Source organism: Podarcis bocagei (genome assembly GCF_964188305.1).
Source record: "Podarcis bocagei genome assembly, chromosome: W".
Classification (NCBI taxonomy): domain Eukaryota; kingdom Metazoa; phylum Chordata; class Lepidosauria; order Squamata; family Lacertidae; genus Podarcis; species Podarcis bocagei.
This window is the reverse complement of record NC_138131.1, coordinates 42750061-42765301: the sequence shown is the minus strand read 5'-3', so window position 1 is coordinate 42765301 and position 15241 is coordinate 42750061. Positions and strand designations below refer to the sequence as shown.

The 15241-nt window shown below is 46.1% G+C and overlaps 1 long non-coding RNA gene across 1 annotated transcript in view; it reads right to left on the bottom strand.

The window, feature by feature from the left end:
* Positions 1 to 15030, bottom strand: part of LOC308578343 — a 269953-nt gene extending 254923 nt beyond the window's left edge. Inside the window, exon 1 of the long non-coding RNA XR_014003889.1 lies at positions 14873 to 15030. This is a non-coding gene — a long non-coding RNA (uncharacterized lncRNA). The remainder of the gene's footprint in view (positions 1 to 14872) is intronic.
* Between the last annotated feature and the right edge of the window lie 211 nt (positions 15031 to 15241).

The window sequence follows — 15241 nt, the reverse complement described above, 5'->3', positions numbered from 1 at the left end:
GTGCTTGTCATGTTCTTGCTGCGACTCCGAAAAGATCAGGATGTCATCCAAGAAACAGACGCACGTCTTGTAGAGAAGTCCCGCCAACACGTGATGCATAAATGCTTGAAAAACGTGAGCGCCATTTTGCAGTCCAAAAGGCATAACTCTGTATTCGTAGGTACCCAGTGGCGTGAACATGGCTGTCTTCCACTCATCACCCTCCCGCATGCGAATGAGGTTGTACGCCCCCCGCAGGTCCAACTTGGTGAACACCTTTCCCTTCCGTACCTTCGCCAGGAGGTCGTCGATGCGGGGCATGGGGAAGTCCGACGGCTTGGTCACACTGTTCAAAATCCTGTAATCCACTACGAGTCTTTTTTGGGGCGTGTCTCGCTTCTTAACAAAGAATACAGGACTGCCCCCCGCTGCCTTAGACTCTCGGATGAAACCGCGCTCCAAATTATGATCGATGAAGTCTTTGAGTTCCTGCAGTTCGTCCTCAGACATGGAATACAGCTTCCCTTTAGGCAGCGCCGCCCCCGGCAGCAGGTCAATTTTGCAGTCATATGGTCTGTGAGGGGGTAGCCTGTCCGCCTCCTTCTCGCAGAAAACTTCCAGAAATTCTGCGTACTTGTGGGGAATCGCTTGCAGCGTGCCTAGCAGCAGCTGTGACTCCTCTTCCTCTCCTTCCTGCCTGGGTACGATGCAGTGTTCAGCACAAAAGGAAGAGCCGAAAACCAGCTGCCTCTGGAACCAAGCCATCGTTGGGCTGTGCTTGTCCAGCCAACTCATGCCCAATACAATGGGCGTGTCAGACAGTTGAGTGACGTTGAAGCTGATGACTTCCCTGTGATTTCCAAGTCGCATCACCATTGGTGGCGTCTGCTTCACCACTTGCCCCCCTAGCAGCTCCCTGCCTTCCACAGTGACAACCTGCAGGGGCAGTGTGGCCGGCAGCAACTGCACAGCGTGCCTGTCGACAAATTCCTGCCCTATAAAGTCCGCGTTGCTGCCGGAGTCGATGGTGATTGGCACGTCCATGGTGATTCCAGTGGGCAGCTGGAGAGATGCTGTGAGCCTCACTACTGGTTTGGGCGGGAGGGGGTTCACTGGCTGTAAAATCTCTGGGGACTGCGTCACTAACACGTCTGGCTGGGCCCCAGTGCCTCTTCCTCCAGCCAGACATCGTCGTTTCCCTGCTGTGGTCCTCCCTGCTGCGTTGCTGCAGTCACCATTGCTGAGGCTGCAGTAAGCTTGTGGGGCCTCTGGGGACACTCTTTCGCCATATGCCCTGGCTGCTCACAGACGTAACACTTCCTGGTCCCTCTAGGAGGCTCCGCCTTCACTGCTGCCGGTGCTAGGGCTCTGGTTGCTGACTGAGCCCTTGCACCTCCAACCTCCATAGGTTCGGCTCCTCCTCCTGGCGGAGGCGTGGATTGCGCCCGTGCTGCTTCTCTGGGAAAGAAGGAGGGGCCCCCGGCTGGTTCGCGCCCTCCACGTCCTTCGTCCTTGCTCCACGGACGTCCTTCCAGCCTCACCCCCACAGCCAGTGCCCTCTGAACGACCTCCTGGGTGGTTCGGGGTCTCTCCCCCCTCGCTATCTCATCTTTAATCGAGTTGTGCAGTCCCTCCCAAAAGAGGTCTCTTACAGGAGCCGAATCTCTGTCCCATTCCAGGGCGCTGACCAAGGCGAAAAAGCGGGCATGATACTGTCTGACGCTGGCCCTCCCTTGTCTCAGCCCATGCACCTCCTTCCGTGCAAGATCAATGTCAATACTTGATAAGAAACACCCATCCATCGCTTTAATAAAGGCATCCGCATTCTGGAGCGCCGGATCGTTATCTCTCCATAAATTGCGCAACCATGCTTTCGCCTCCCCATGCAGATGGGACATGATGAACCCCACTCTCTCCTGTTCATCTCTAAAGTCTTTATGCAACAGTTGCAGTGCGCACAGTACGTCGGCTCTAAAGTTGGGATACTGTTGCAGGTTCCCATCGAAGTGAGAGAGCAGTCCGCCTGTCCGTCTCGCCAACCCAATTCCCTCCTGCCGGGGTGTTTGCTTTGCCAGTACGTCTAACCTGACCTGGAGATCCCTGCAGGCGGCAGCTGCCTCGTCCTCTCTCTTCCTGGATGCGAGAACCTCGGCGTTCAGTTGTGCCACTGCTTTTCTGAGGTCCTCTATCTGCTGCTCAACCGTCATGTCTCCTGCCGTTCGTGAGCTCGCTAGTGGGCGCCTGTTTCTCTCCCCTCCTCGAGGCTGCAGATGCCCACAATGTGGAGACGGAGCCTACTGTCAGAGCTGCTTCAAGATCCTAGCTCACAGAGGATCACGCTAGCCAGCGGTCATTAAGTAAAAGTCTTTATTGAATTACAGTTTCCATTCTCACGCTGCTGTCTGCAACTCTACGTCTACTAGCTAGATCGGCGAGGCTCCGTCTGAGTCTCCGCCCCGTGCGCACCAACTTAATATCCTAGCCTTGCTCCACCTTTTCCTCCTGACTGTCCTCCTCTGGGTCCCTCTACCCCCCGGGGCTTCTTCCTTCCGGGATTCTTCTGACGCTGACCCGGACCCTTCTGCCTCCTTGCGCCGGGCTTTAGGACCTGGTTCCCTTTCGGGGCTGCTCACTGCGCCGCCTTCCTCTGCATTTGAACTTGGCGCGCGCGCCCAACCTTCCACTTTCCTCTTAACCGTTTCTTCGCTCCCCGATGGAGGTGTGGCCACTCCTGACTCCTGCCCTCCCTCCTGTGGTGAGCTGCCAGCGCTTCCCCCCTGGCTCCTTTCCTCTTCCCTGCTTCCTGGCGGTGACGCTGGTCCCGATTTCCAGCTGCTCCCCCCTGAGTCTCCTCTGGCTCTATCTTCCTGGGGTGCCTCTCTAGATTCCCCCCTTGCCCTGGCCACTGGTGCTCCTTTCTGTGAATCCTCTGATTCACTGGAAAGACTGGGAGATCTCGGGTCGTCGTCATCACTCATCCTTTCCTCTGTCTCCTCCCCTTCGCTCTCTGTTTCCTCCCTTGCCCGTGCCTCTGCACCTAAACCCCTGACAACGTGGAATTACAATCTGAGCCCCCTGTGATGTATAATAAAGTAAAACCAAATCAATGTGTGAAATCTCAAAGCTCCTGGCATAGCTACCTCAAACTGTCTCCGAATGAATTAGCCTCCCCCCCTAATCCAAAACCTAGCCCCAAACCACCAAGAAGAGAGGATCACTACACTCTCTCCAAGCAGTCATCCTCGAAAAGAGCCAACGGGTGTGTTTTTTTAGACACCAAAGAACTGCTGGATGTGGAGGTGACATAGATCCAGCTCCTCAAAGGGCCCGGGGCCTAAAAGTGCTGTCCTGGAATATCGCGGGTTGGCACGCCAAGAAAAATAACCAACAATTTTTGTGCTACCTTAAGCAATTTGACATCATCTTCGTTCAGGAGACATGGCAGAATGATCCCATATTTCTCAATGGGTATAACTGCCACCACCTGCCTGCCTCTCCATCTCTAAAGGGCGGCAGATCTAGTGGCGGCCTAGCTTGCTTCATTTCCACGGAGCTGGCGCATTCTCTAACAGCCCTACCCAGCTGCAATTCCTTAGCAACAGCCGCTTTACTTAACCTCAAGAGAACTACTCTTCTGCTGGTCAATGTCTATATTCCCCCAGGCCAAAAAAACCCTGTTGCCAAGGCTTCATGGGCTGAACTAGAGGCGTTTTTAGAACCTCTTGAATCTACTTACCCGTCTGCCCTGACTATTGTATGTGGAGATTTCAACGCCCGTATAGGAACAGATGACAACAGTCTATACACTCATTTCAACCTATTTATGGACCCTGAAGAACAGACGGATATTGGTGCGACACAACTGTCCAAAGATAGCAGAAGCAATTCTTCAGGTCTCTGCTTAGTGCAGGCTGCCAGACGGAGGGAACTGCTGATATTAAACGGCAACACAGAGGGGGATCGCCCCGGGGAATATACCCATTTTTCTAAGGCAGGGGGAAGCGTCATAGACTATATTCTAATCTCAAGATTTGCCTACAGCTTTGTGAGGAAGTTCCAAGTAGGCCACAATACTCTGAGTGACCACTTACCTCTAACTCTAGAGCTTGCAGGTCGGCCTTTTGACTATTCTATTGCCGAGCCACAATATATACCTTCTGTAAACTTGGGTATACTTGCTCCCAAAAGACTCAAATGGTCCCCAATATTGAATGAAAATCTAACCCTCCTCCTTCAGTCAGCAGAGTTAAAGCTTATTCGATCCGCTATTGTGACAGGCAATTCAGTAGACGCGATCATGGAACGCTTCAAATTACTTTTGGAAAGACTGAAATCCCACTTAACAACAGCGATACACAGCTCCGCCACAAAGAGGGCAAAGGACGGTGCTAGCTGGTTTGACCTGGAGTGCAGGCAAACAAGGAGACAAACGAGAACAGCCTACCAGAGATATAGGAAATTAGGGACTGCCACCCTACTTAATGCTTATATTTATGTGAGACGGTCCTACAAACAATTATTAAGGAGAAAGAAATTGGAAGCTGAACGAGCCGCATGGCAAAGCTTGGTTAAGGCATCGCACGAGAAAGATACTACTTGCTTTTGGCGAACCATATCTGGTCTACTGGACCAGGAGCGCACCAATTCCATCTGTACAGTGGAACCAATGGAGTGGTTGCGTCATTTTCAATCCTTGTTTCATGACCAGGAAGTCCAACATTATAAACTATGCATCCAATTGGAGGACCTACCTCATTGGCCACCAGTAACTGCAAAGGAAGTTGAGAACCTAATCGCACAATTAAAGAACAATAAGGCCCCAGGGAACGATTATATCCCTGCCGAACTTCTGAAGTCTAACATTGGCTGGTGGGCCCCCCTGTTGGCATCTCTATTTTCCTGGATTGACTCAACGGGTCTACTCCCAGATGGCTGGACAGAGGCAATAGTTATTCCAATCTATAAAAAAGGACCTATGCCAGACCCGGCGAGTTATAGACCAATCAGCCTTCTGCCCATACCCAGCAAACTATATGCCAAACATCTTTATATTAAGCTAACCAGCTGGCTGGAAACTGAAGCTATTTTAGCGGAAGAGCAGGCGGGTTTCAGGCAAGGCAGATCTACCATGGACCATTGCTTCACCCTAGCCTACCTAATTGACAAATATGCCAAAAAATCCCGTGGGGTGCTATACGCAGCCTTTATCGATCTAAAGGCTGCCTTCGATTCAATTCCACGTGCAAGACTCTGGGACAAATTGAGCGCATCAAGTATAGATAAAAGACTATTATTTTTGATCAGCTGTTTATATAAAGACACGGTGTTGCATGTAAGAACTTCGTTAAACGGCCATCTTATAGGAACAGTTCCTGTCAGCAAGGGGGTCAAGCAAGGTTGCATCCTGGCCCCAGTTCTATTCAACTTTTACATCAATGATATGGTTAACTGTTTGTCATCTCCGGACTTCCATGCCCCCAAACTGGCTGACAAACCAATATCCGTGCTTTTGTATGCTGATGATGCGATACTCCTATCTCGAACAAGAATAGGCTTAAATAGGCTCATAGGTGAATTTTCAGCATACTGTAGGAGAGAGCAACTGGTAATAAACTATCAGAAAACCAAAATCATGGTTTTTGGAAGGAAATGCAGACAGTATAGCTGGAGGATGGATAACCAGACAATCGAACAGGTTAAAGCCTTTAAATATCTGGGTATCGTCTTTCAGTCGACCGGGTCCTGGGATGTCCATCAAAAATATGCCAAAGAAAAAGCAGCTCAAAGTATTAAGATGCTGTCGCGCTTCTTTTACACGAAGGGGGGCAGATATATTCCAGCAGCCTTTGAAGTCTTTCAGGCAAAACCTCTGGCGCAGTTACTGTATGGGGCACAAATCTGGACGGGGAACCACTGCTCAAGTCTTGAAACTGTTCAGTCTAAATTTCTAAAGCAGATATTCGGTGTCCCCTCCTGTGTCCCAAACGCAGCTTTACGACTCGAGGCCTGCCTCCCATCTGTAGAAACTCAGACCTGGCAAAGAACACTCAACTATTGGCTTCACCTTAATCTAAATCCACCCGGTCTACTGCCTCTAGTAATGCAAGACCCTCATAAAAGCATGTGGTTCAAAACTGTGCATCAAAAACTCCTTACATGCGGTCTGCATTCGCAATCCCTACTATCAATGGGCCTTATTAAAGCAAAGAGCCTAATAGGCCAGCGCCTGAAAGACATTGAACGGCAAAACAACCTGACTATCTTAAAGAAAATGTGTCCATGGTATACTTACTTTCCCCCTGCCCACTTTGATTTCCCAGCTTCATATTTGTCTAAATTAACCATCCCAAAATACAGACGCGCCTTTACATTGGCTAGATGGGATGTTCTTCCCTCTGCCGTACTCGAAGGTCGTTACCAAAAGACTCCATTTGAAAAACGACTCTGCCCATGTAGAGATGGTAACACGGAAACAGTGTCCCATGTCCTCCTATCCTGCCCCCTTTATAAAGACCTAAGGAATGAAATTATTACTCCACTCATTCTCCCCAACCCGGGCTGTCCACAAGACATTATACTGTTCTTTCTCTTATCTGATACGGACAGTCAGACAACAGAGAAGGTCGCAAGGTACATCGAGAGAGCTGTGAAATTGAGGGCCACCATCTGAGTGACAGACGTGTTCATCTGACGGACCTCCTTTTGTTTGTTTTTATCCCCTTTTTATGTTTATTATATTTTATTTTTAATTCTTGTATAGCTGTGGCCTGTTGGCTTTGCTAATAAAGTTCTGATTCTGATTCTGATTCTGTGAAAATCATGAATACATCCTGCATGCAAACTTTTGTTAGAACCTGCAATGCAACAAGTCTCATTCTGCACAACATCATCATAATACAAAACAAACAAACGATCAACATTTTCAGCATGCAATACATAATCGTCTTTCTTTGTGATGGTGCATTTCTTGTTCTTGAAGGAAACGTCAATGTTCCGTTCATTCAGCTGCATCACACTTAGAAGATTGTGTGTGGCATCTGGAACGTACAGTACATCCTGTATCGATAAGTCCAAACTGTGAAGAACAACAGTTCCGTAGCCTTGACTGGGGATCGTGTGGTCATCCGCCTGGTGAATCGCACCTTCCTGCGGTGTAAAAGACACGAACAGTCGCTTATCGTTGCACATGTGGTGGGTAGCTGCTGAATCAACAACGAAGAAAGATCTAGACATCTTCTGGACCTTTGCGACGTTTGGAGTGAAGCGTGAGACCATTGCCTTGTGCTGCGTTGTCCTGGACACTGGACCTTTGCCTTTGCTTTGGCCTTTTCCACGCGATGAGCTTCCGCTGCGCTGCTCTGTCTTGGCCTTGGGATATCTGCATTCCCTCTTCATATGGCCTAGACGTCCACACGAGTAGCATTTCACTGCCTTCAAAGCTTTGGCGCCCTCTGGTGGTTCCACTGCACTCTGGGATGACGTCTGTGAAGACTCCCCCTTACCCATGCAGCTAGCACCCCGGCGATCTGCTTCATTCTGGATCACGGCAGTAACATAGGCTACTGTGAGCTGAGCAGTTGGCTGAACAGCAATCTGAGTGGCAACGGACTCCCAACTTGGACCCAAAGAATGTAGTATCATGAAGGAATACACAGCCTCTGGAAAGTTGAGTCCTCTCTGATGCAACTCATGTCTCAGATTCTGCATCTCCATCAGATGTGTACGCACATCTCCACCTTCAGCAAGAGCCATATCATGCAGCTTGGCATAGTAGTACATTGAGGAACCAGCTTCTGTCCTCAAGTGAGCCTCTCTTAAAGTGTCCCAAATTTCTCTGGCTGTGGTCTTTCCACGCAACAGACAGAGCTCTTCTGGGGATACTATCAACGTAAGCGTTCCCCGTGCTTTGGAATCCTTAGTAGTCCATTGAGCTGTAATTGGAGCTGGGGGGTTGTCTGTAATAACATTAAACAGACCTTCCTTCCGCAGAACAGCCTCTGCATAAAGTACCCACTCCGTGTAATTTTTCTTATTGAGCTTAGGAATCCCCAAAGCTTCAACCAGCTTTGCATTAGCCATCTCTGCTACTTTAATCAAGCTGCGTCACAGTACAGCTGCTTCCAAAAGCACTTGTAAAAAGTACTTTCACTTCCCCAGCCACCAAGCCTGTGAGCCTGTGCCTTTGCCTGTATCGCGGCAAAACGGCTTTAAAAGTACAAAGTCCAGCCATAAAGCCATAAACTAGAAGCTGGCAGGCTGCCCGGAGCATGAGCACATACCTCCATCAATCAAACTCGACGCGCAGAGCAGATAACGCGATCCGTTTCTCTGTACCTCTGCCGGCATTCTGACTCGGCTTCTGGAGTCTTCAGTCTTCAGTTTGATTTACGTCTTCTGGGCCCGAAACCAAAAATGTTGTAATTGCAGAGTCCTGTGCACAACGGAATGATGAGCAGTACGTGCCACATGCTTAATGTTGCTTTATTTTCAGTTCAAAGTGGAGAAATTACAAACATGCATCTTGCCTCTGCGGGAGCAGAGAAGCAACCGTCCTTCTCGGAATAACGAACACCGAGAGAACAGTGAAAAACAGGAAACCAGTGTACGTCACATCCAGTTTCCCATTCCCGTGGGAAAACCCAACAGTACTCTGACTGTGGAATGTAAACATTGTCTTGTGACAAGCACTTCGCTGCACAGTGAAGGAAGCAGAAACCAACAGATACCACGCCATTCATATCTCCCATCAAAACTACATTGTAATCCAAATAGTCCATCAGGATCTCATGCAACTTTTTAAAGAAATCAGATTTCCCCTCGTTTGGTGCATAAACACCTACTATCAAAAAATTTTCTCCCTGTATTTGAATTTCAACTGCCACAAATCTTCCTTGGTCATCTTTAAATAAAAACTTTGGTTGCAATCTTTCTTTTACATAAATCACAACTCCTCTTTTTTTTACCTTGTCCGATGAAATAAACTCCTGACCAAGTCTTTTGTTCACCAATAATTTCCTGTGTAATCTTGTTATATGAGTTTCTTGTAAGCAAATCAGGGCCAATTGCTCCTTTTTTAATAGATGAAACACAGATCTCCTTTTCTGAGGGGAGTTCAAACCGTGGCAGTTCCAAGTTAAAAGTTGCAGAGCCATGATGTAGGTACTATGCTTCTCCTCCAACAGCACCCAGTGCTTGTTCCTGTTCTGTCGGTGGTATCACCTTCTTTAAGCGCTCTCTCAGTTCAGGAGAGAGATCTGGAATGTCTAGAGTTTCACTTACAAGAGTTCTTAACTCTCCTTTGGCTTTCTTCTGCAGGTCTTCTCCGTGGTCTCTCCAAAATTTAATTTTGTCGTCCTCTGATCTTATCTTTATCTTTTTGCCTTTATAGCTAAAAGACAAACCTTCAGGAAATTCCCACCTAAAAAAGATTCCGTTGCCTCTCAATTGTGCAACCAAGTCCTTGTAGTTGGATCTGAGGTCCAAAAGATGTTTCGGAATATCTTTAAATATCTCCACTCTTGATTGATGTATTACCAAGGTCCTTTGGAAGTGTAGGCTCAAGATTCTGTCTCTCTCCTCTTTTGTTCGAAGGGTGATCAGACAGTCTCTCACTCTGTCTTTTCTCCCTCCCTTTCCAAGTCTAAAAGCTCTCACTATCATGAGTTTTAGAACTGATTAATGAGTTTGGTCGGGTGGCGGGATTTAAGCTGAATAAGCAAAAAACTAAGGTTTTGGGGAAAAACTTGACATCTTTAGAAGCAGAGGGGTTTCAGAAAGAGACAGAGCTAAATGTGGTTTAAAAAGTGAAATACCTAGGGGTTAATTTGTCTGCTAAAAAATTGAATTTATTCAAAGATAATTATGAAAAATGTTGGTTAGAAATTAAAAAGGATTTAGAAATTTGGTCAAGATTGAAACTTTCCTTGTTGGGTAGAATTGCAGCTATAAAAATGAATGTATTGCCAAAGATGTTGTTTTTGTTTCAAACCCTACAGATTGTGGACAGAGTGGAATGTTTTGGAAAGTGGCAGAAAGATATCTCTAAGTTTGTCTGGCAGGGCAAAAAGCCCAGAATAAAATTTAAAATTCTAACTGATGTAAAGGAAAGAGGGGGATTTGCCCTGCCGGACTTAAGGTTATATTATGAAGCTGCAGCTTTCTGCTGGATGAAGGACTGGCTACTCCTAGAGAACACTGATGTCCTAGATCTGGAAGGGTTTAATAATGCTTTTGGATGGCATGCATATTTGTGGTATGACAAGGTAAAGGTTCACAAAATGTTTAAAAATCATATTGTCAGAAAAGCAATATTTATTGTCTGGACAAAATACAAGGACTTATTAGAAAACAAGACCCCGAGATGGTTATCACCAATGGAGGCTAAGGCCCGAAAAAGACTCAATATGGAGGCCGGCTGGCCGAAATATTGGGAAATAATAGAAAAAATTGGAGACAATTGGAGGTTGCAGAGCTTAGAAAAATTAAAGCACAAGGTGTGAGATTGGTTACATTACGCTCAAATTCAAGAGGTTTTCAAACTGGATAAAAAAATAGGATTCCAGGTGGAAAAATCGAAACTAGAGACAGAATTGCTTGAACCAAAAACTAAGGTACTTTCGAGAATGTATAACTTGCTGCTTAAATGGAACACTCAGGATGAGACAGTCAAATCAGCCATGATAAAATGGGCGCAGGATATTGGGTATAACATCATGTTTGAGGACTGGGAAAGGTTAGGGACCACCGGAATGAAATTCACGGCATGTAATGCCTTGAAGGAAAATATTATGAAAATGATATATAGGTGGTACATGACCCCAGTCAAACTTGCAAAAATATATCACCTGTCTGATAACAAATGTTGGAAATGTAAAGAGACTGAAGGGACATTCTTTCACCTCTGGTGGACTTGTCCAAGAGTGAAGGCCTTCTGGGAAACGATCTATAATGAGTTAAAAAAGGTATTTAAATATACCTTTACCAAGAAACCAGAGGCCTTCCTCTTGGGCATTGTTGGCCAGAAAGTGCTAAAGAAGGACAGAACTTTCTTTATGTATGCGACTACAGCAGCAAGAATACTCATCGCAAAATATTGGAAGACACAAGATTTGCCCACACTGGAAGAGTGGCAGACGCAATTGATGGACTATATGGAACTGGCTGAAATGACTGGCAGAATCCGAGATTTGGGAGAAGAAACAATGGAAGAGGACTGGAAAAAATTCAAGGACTATTTACAAAAACATTATAAGTTGTATGAATGTTAAGAGCTTGCACGATTCGGAAACTATAGCTACTGCAATTAGACTTTGTGGAACAGGAAACTAAGTTTTAAATACGAAAAGGTCGAAATTTAAAGTAATACTATGTTTAATTCAAGGTATAAGTAATTGATAAAAAGTACTTTAAATTCAGAAATACAACATTTGAAAAGTACAAAATAAGGTACGAAACAAGGTAATAATTTGCTGATATTTTTATTATAAAGAAGGCAGGGTAGGGGAGATGCGAAGAAGTTCGGTTAGGTATATAAAAATGTCTTGAACGGTTGGATTTTCTTTTTTTCTTTTTTTTCTTCTTTTTTATTTCTTTTTTATATTTCTTTCTTCTGTGTATATTCTTAACTTTGTATCTGGAAAATTTTATAAAATATTTTATGGAAAGAAAAAAAAAGCTCTCACTATCTTGAAACTCTCCTTCTCCAGATCTGGGTTCCAAAAGTCTGTAAATTCCTTTGTAAGAAAGTCAATCAAGTTATTTTTCTCCAGTTCAGGGACTGCCCTGATCCTTAAATTTGCCTGTTTCTCCCTCAACTCAATCAAAGAGAGGGTTGATTTATGTTCTTGTAGTTCTTTATGTATTGGTGGGATCTTCTTCTCTACAACAGTGGCTGTATATTTCGCAATTTCTTTCGCCTCGTCCGCTGTCTTTCGTATTGAACTTGATTCCTGTACTAATCTCTGAATGGTCTCGGTGTTAACGTTCACTTTCTGAGCCAAAGTATTAATACTTGTAGTATTTTGGTTAATACTTGTAGTGTTTTGATCTATTTTATTCGATGTCTCAGCTAGTTGTTTACTTATTTTGTCCAAAGTCTCATTTATTTTGCTGAGAGCCTGAGCCACTTCATCAGCAGCCATACCTTTAGACTTAGGTTGTGCCAATGAGGTTGTAATTGGCAAGCCAGAAGGGCTAGATATCGAAGCTCTCCTTTGAAGCCCAACGTCTGTGCGTAGTACTTTCCCAGATCTGGTTGCTTTTTGAGACTCTAGTTTGTCTTTCCCATCAGCCATAACCATCCAGATAAGAACCAAATTCGGTCACGTACTCCAACAAAGTCAGAACCTGTCAAGGTCAGTCACACGCTCAGAGGCAAAGAGAACAAGGATTGTTTTGCAGTGGAAAATTCCCTTAATCCAGCCACAGTTGCAGCAATTTCGCAGTTCCTCTAGTGGGACATAGTATCAGTAATAGTCCCTTTCTCATCCAGGAACCTCTGGAAATCCTGTAAAAGAAAAACTGGCTTGTCATCTGTGAAAAGACAATCAATGTTAGCATCATGCATACTTTTAACCTTGTCACAAAACTCTTGAAACTTTTCTAAAGTTTCCTGCGGTTTCTTCATCATATAAACCCAAGAATAATTAGTGTAACAATCAACACACACAAGGTAATATTTTGCATCGCCTCTAGATGGTTCTAGAGGACCAATCACATCAGCATACACCCGCTGAAAAGCTCTGTGGACCTTCTTGACCACCTTCTTGGTGTCCACACTGGTCAGACCTGCAAGAGAAATTTCGTTAGAATCAGTAGTATTACATTTCATGTAATCACTTTGATCAAAAGTCAACAAATACAGTCCATCTTTCTCTTTGGCAGTAAGAAACAATTCTCCATCTTTGTAGATCTTGCATCTTTTAGCATCATAGTACAGTTTTAGTCCCTTCTTTGCAATCTGCGAAGCACTCAGCAGACTAAATTTCAGTTCTGGAACCAGGTAAACATCGCTTATAGTCAAGTTCAGACTCTCAAGATACACAGTTCCAATTCCGGTCGCTTCCAGTTCTTGACCGTTGGCTTGTTTTACAGTGAAGCTTTGCTTCTTCAACGTCGAAAACAGTCCTCTGTGTGGGCAGAGATGCTTCGTGGCGCCGGTATCGATTATGAATGCGTTCCCAACATCTGGCGTGGTTCCTTTCGCCATCATCGCCTTTGCAGGTTTCACCTGGCACTTGGTACGGCTTTTGCTTGACGCCTCAGGCTTCGTAGAGCTGTTCTTGGCTCCTTTTGACTGTCGCGGCTTCTTACAGTTTCGCTGTAGATGCCCAGTCTGTCCACAATTATAGCATCGGACGGCACTCAATGCTATGGCATGCTCTCCAGTAGATTCAGCAGTGGGAAGATTTGAACTCTGTTCTTGCCTCCCTCTGTCTTTCACTTCCAGTGCAGCAAGTCTGTCGTGTTCGTTCAGGACCACAGCACACACCCTTTCCGCGGTTAGCTGCTGAGCAGGTAGCGAACCAAGCTGACTGGCAACAACCTTGTAGGTCCGGTTCAGGCTGTTTATCATCATGAAGCAAAACACTTCCTCCTGTAGACGGAAATTGCGTTCCACCATCTGTTGACGCAGGAACTTCATTTCTGTCAGGTGCGCTTGAACATCTCCATTAGGCGCAAGTCTCAGATTGGTCAATTTCTCAAAATACAGCAACGCTGAAGAACCAGCATCTCTCTGATGCGTTGTACGCAGCACGTTCCAAACCTCTTGCGCAAATTCCAAATGCTGTATATGCACAAGCTGCTCATCTGAGACACACAGAATTATAGCAGTCCTAGCCTTCACATTCTGTGACTCCCAAGCACGCGTTGGTGCTGCTGGGATGGGATTCTCAATCACCCCAAACAGTCTCTGATTCTGCAGCAGGGCCTTCATCTTTACAGACCAAGATGAATAATTGTCATTGGTCAGGAGGGGTGGAGAAGGCAAGCCTCCCCCCTTCTTAGCATCCATTTTGAGTCCTTGCATTGACTCTAAAACACAAGCCTCTAAAATCCAATAGCTGGCTTGTTTACACTCTTGACACCTGGCAACTCTGACACTGGCTGCGTTGGAAAGTCCCTTCCAGCAGTTCGTGAGGACCTAGTCATAACAAAACTATGTTTTCGCCTCTCTGAGGCATAGACTAACTGTCCAGCCCTCTCGAGTTTCTTTCCATTTCTCCTCTCTGAGGCACAGCCTTCTGAAGGACGTTGCTTAGCAACAGCGCATTCCTTTCCTCGGACAGGAAACCACAAAAACGCCTGGTATGCAGGCCTCTTCTAAGTTGGAGCTGCTTTCCCACACTCGCTCTCCGTGAAGCAGAGAATGAATCAATCTGCATTCACACTTTTAAGCCCTTAAAAGTCTCATACCTTGAGCATCGGCTTGGCTGTCAGCCTTCTTCTTGTCAGCTTCTGGCTGTAGAGAATCAGCCTCTCACTTCAGGCTTCCATGGAGCAGAGGAGGACAATTCACCAGCCTCTCATGCAGATGTTCGATGGATCGAAGAAAACAGCAACCATCCGAAGGCTGCCACTGTTGGAATTCTGCCTGGGTCAGAGGAATGTGCCACAGCGTAGGCACCGGCAGATATTCCTGTCGACCTCCCCGCGTCTCCACTCTGCTGATAAGCAGGCGAGGTCCCGGCGATTCATCTCAGATGTGTGAGAGGAACACACCGTTCTCCCTCTCTCCCCTTTGGTGTCCCCCAGGAGGGGAAAGAAGCAGACAGAAAACTATTTACATTCTTTATTTCTGTCTCTCATATCAGCACAGAGAAACATGTCTGCACTCGACAACAGCAAGAAGAAACTCCACCCATGTACTTCCAGTACGGGTCATATGACACACACACTGAGCTAACATCCGGTGCTCAGTACAGAATGTACTGCCCCTTTGTTTCCATGGCAACAGTCACAAACATCCTGTCTGGCTTTCCAGCCACAAGCAGCTGACTGAGCTGCTGGAGCCTTTGCTTGCTGCAGCGTTGGTGCTTTATGGTAACAGTCCCCCCCCCTATTTTTTCAAGTAACTTATTTTACCTTCCGTCCCCCAATCTCCAAAAGACGACAGTCCCAGATTATTTATTGCTTGATACTTTAAGACCAGGAGAGACCAGTCAGTAATATTGTATCTTGATCGTGTCCTCAAACGCAGAGTTAACTGTTGCAAAGGAAAGATACTTTCAGTGACAGCACACTTCCTGGTACGGCTTTTAGC